A 3949-nucleotide genomic window follows, 5' to 3' on the forward strand; every position below is an offset into this window, starting at 1 on the left:
AAACTTAATAAGATTGCCAGGCACAGTGGCTTGCACCTGTAATCCTAGCACTTTGGGACGCTGGGGAGGAAGGATTGCTTGAGCCCAGGAGTTCGAGATTGGCCTGGGCAGCATAGTGGGATCTTGTCTCTACAAAAAATTTTAAAAATTAGTCAGGTGTTGTGGTGTGTGCCTGAAATAGTATGGCTATGTCCCCACCCAAATCTCATCTTGAATTTTAGTTCCCTTAATCCCCACGTGTTGTGGGAGGGACCTGGTGGGAGGTAATTGAATCATGGGGGTAGTTACCCCCATGTTGCTGTTCTCTTGATAGTGAGTGAGTTCTCATGAGATCTGATGGTTTATAAGGGGCTTTTTCCCCTTTTGCTTGGTGCTTCTCTTGCCTGCCACCATGTAAGATATGATTTTGCTCCATGCCTCCTGCTGTGATTGTGAGTCCTCCCCAGCTGTGTGAAACTGTGAGTCAATTAAACCTCTTTCCTTTATAAATTACCCCGTCTCAGATAGGTTTTTATTAGCAGCATGAGAACAGACTAATACAACACCTGTAGTCCCAACTACTCAGGAGGCTGAGGTAGAAGCTTCACTTGAGCCTGGGGGGTTTGAGGCCACAGTGGGCTGTGATTGTACCACTGCAATCCAGCCTTGGTGACAAAGCAAGATCTCATCTCAAAAACAAAGACAGAAGTGAGCCCCTCAAAACTTACTAAGACTTTCACGTTTGTGTGCCTTTTCCCTTGTTTTAAATATCTCAGTTACCACTGTATTGTGCCCTTGCAGTGATGCTTAAAATGAAATGGACTCAGAGTTTGCCTTTAGGAGAAGTGAGAAAATGGGGAACTGGCTTAATAACCAACAAGGGGAGTGGGGTGGAGAGCAACATCTTCCTTTTTGTGAACCTCTCAGAGATCTAGTATTTCCTTTCCTTATGCATATAGGCTAAAAATAAAGAAAATCACGGTAGTATTAGCAGTACATGCAACTCCGTTACTAATGCTTTCATAACACAGAGTTGCTGCAGATATTTCAAGGATGAGGGGCAGAGATGGTCTTGGATGGAGAGGCTCCCTATGGGGAAGAGGGAGGGGGCAACACTAAAGAGAAAAGAAAAGTGTTTGAGGTCAGACATGGTGGCTCATGCCCGTAATCCCAGCACTTTGGGAAGCCGAAGCAGGATGATCACCTAAGGTCAGGAGTTCAAGACCAGCCTGGCCAACATGGTGAAACACCGTCTCTGCTAAAAATTCAAAAAAATTAGCTGGGCGTGGTGGTGCATGCTTGTAATCCAAGCTACTTGGGAGGCTGAGGTACGAGAATCGTTCGAACCCAGGAGGTGGAGGTTGTACTGAGCCAAGATAGCACCACTGCACTCCAACCTCGGCGACAGAGTGAGACTCTATCTCAAAAGCAAACAAACAAATAAACAAAAACAAAATAAAACCCAAAATGTGGTTGAGTTCCTGGGACTAGGGCAGAGAAGACAAGAAGAACATGGAAGCTGGGCCTGAGAACTGACTATGGGAATTCCACAGGAAAAAAAAGCTTTGGTGCCCTTTAACCCAGTGATCCTGCTTCTGGGAAGCTATCCTAGGAAAATAGCTCAAAAGGAAAGCTATCTAAACCCTTGACTCTTTCCAGCCTGTCTGGTTTGCAGGTACAGATGAGAACCCATTAACATTGATGCCTGTAGACCACACACTCACTGGGTCAACTACATAACTGGAGGAACTCAAGTCCCTGCCTCAGAGTCACTCCATCAGTTCTTGGAGGTCTCTGCCAGTGTCTTGCATGTGGGAAGGACCAAGTTTCCTTCTGCCCTGCTCCAGCCTGCTTGTGGGGTCCTCAGCCCATAACCCATTGGAGGGTTGCCCCTCACTCTGCCTCTGCTGCCCCACTTGCATGAAAATACTGCTTCTGGGCCATTTTTGTATTTCCCTGACCCCTGGCCACTGTGGTTTTCACGTCTGGACCAGGAAGTGACCCATCTTTTCCCCCAGGCCTCGTAGGACCTTTCCTCAAAACGACAACTACTCCTGCCCATTCACTTCTCTCTAAAAATGATGAGGACCACTGTCTCAGGTCAACTGTAGAACAAACCCAGCATCTTCCATTTTTCTTGCTGCCCCCATCTCTCTTCCCATTAGGCCGGAACCAGCCCACCTCATTGCATATCATCTTGTGGAAAGAGGTGCCTGAAAAATTCTCTTAGGCTCCCAGGCTCTGTTCCAGAGTGGTGATCTGAGTAATGCACTAAACTGTTCATTGTAACATTAGGTCCAACAGTGAAAAACAGAAAGTAATCTAGAAGGACACTGTTCAAGAAGAGATTGGGTGAATTATGCAGTATAACCTTTTGTGAGATATACAGAGCCAATAATAATTGCGAGGACCCCATATAACATAAAAAAGTGCTTAGGATTTAATTGTAAGTGATAAAGAGAATAAATTTTACTGTACATGGTGATGACTTCAGCTACATAAAAATGATACATGCCAATGAAATGAAACGAAAATGAACTTGAACCAACAAAAAGCAGTTCAACTTGGAGTGTTGATAGTGTGGGACAAATTTTTCCTTTCCTTTGGAGTCCTATTAGTTTATTTATAATATCATGTATTTAATAAGAATAAAAAATTATTGGAAGAAAGTAATAAAAGGCTTGATCCTGCTTTGAGATCTCCTTTGAACATAACTCAGGTTGTATTTGAGCTGGGAGGGGGATGGGGGTCAGCCTGAGCAGGGTTATGAGGTTGACCATAGTGTTCTCTCTGGAAGCATTTTCAGCTTGAATTTCTAGAAGCTGTATAAAGGTGCTTCTTTTCTACAGTGGCAACGTGTAATCCCAAGGCTTCAGGAAGGAAGAGTAATCACGCCTCACTGTGGAGTTGCCTTTAGTCCATTTGGGCTGCTATAACAAAAAAGCCCTTAGACTAGATAATTTATAAACAACCAAAATGTATTTTTATTTTATTATTATTTTTTTTGAGACAGAGTCTCACTCTGTTGCCCAGACTGGAGTGCAATGGTAGGATCTTGGCTCATTGCAACCTTCACCTCCTGGGCTCAAACAATCCTCCCACCTCAGGCTCCTGAGTAGCTGGGACTACAGGCATCACAACATCTAGCTGATTTTTTTGGCATTTTTTGTAGAGCTAGGGTTTCACCATGTTGCCCAGGCTGGTCTCAAACTCCCGGCCTCAAGTGATCCTCCTTTCTTGGCCTCTCAAAGTGCTGGGATTACAGGTGTGGCCACCATGACTAGCCTAATAACAGAAATTTATTGCTCATGGTTCTGGAGGCTGGGAAGTCCAAGATCCACGTGCCAGCAGACTCAGCGCCTCTACTTCAAGATGGTGTCTTCGTGTTCCATCCTCACATGGTGAAAGGGTCAAAAACACGCCCTTTAGCCCCTTTTATAAGGTCACTAATCCCAGTTATTAGAGCAGAGCTCTTATGACCTAAAAACCCCAAAGGCCTCACTTCTTTTTTTCTTTTTAAGCCTACAGCACCTGGTATTCCCAGACAGTTTCCCATGTAAGAACTAACCAGGCTTTACCTTGCTTAGCTTCCAAGACCAGATGAGATCAGATGCATTCAGGTTGGTATAGCTGTAGACAGCCCCACCTATTTATACCTTCACACTGGGGGTTAGGTCCCAATATAGGAATTTTTTTGGGACACCAACATTCAGACCATAGCAGGAGTGTTGGAGACCAATTAGAATGTTGACATTTGATAATTGCCCTCTTCAAAACTGGCTGACTTCCTGCAGCTTGAGGGGGTCTAGAAGAGAAAGGAATCTGACTGATGTTTGAAGCTAGTGCTCTTTTACAGGTGCCGTCACCTGTTTGTTGTGTGAACTTGGTGTCTTTCTCCTTGGAGTCAGCTACTAAAACTTCTCATCCACAGTGCTGGCCCCTGAATCCTGGCTAACAAAGCCTTATCCTA

General features: G+C 44.7%; 1 pseudogene; it reads right to left on the minus strand.

Moving 5' to 3' along the window:
* Positions 1–3498: 3498 nt before the first annotated feature.
* On the minus strand, positions 3499–3617 carry LOC112426707 (5S ribosomal RNA; annotated as a pseudogene).
* Positions 3618–3949: the final 332 nt, after the last annotated feature.

The sequence above is a fragment of the Macaca nemestrina genome, chromosome 8 (genome assembly GCF_043159975.1).
Source record: "Macaca nemestrina isolate mMacNem1 chromosome 8, mMacNem.hap1, whole genome shotgun sequence".
Classification (NCBI taxonomy): domain Eukaryota; kingdom Metazoa; phylum Chordata; class Mammalia; order Primates; family Cercopithecidae; genus Macaca; species Macaca nemestrina.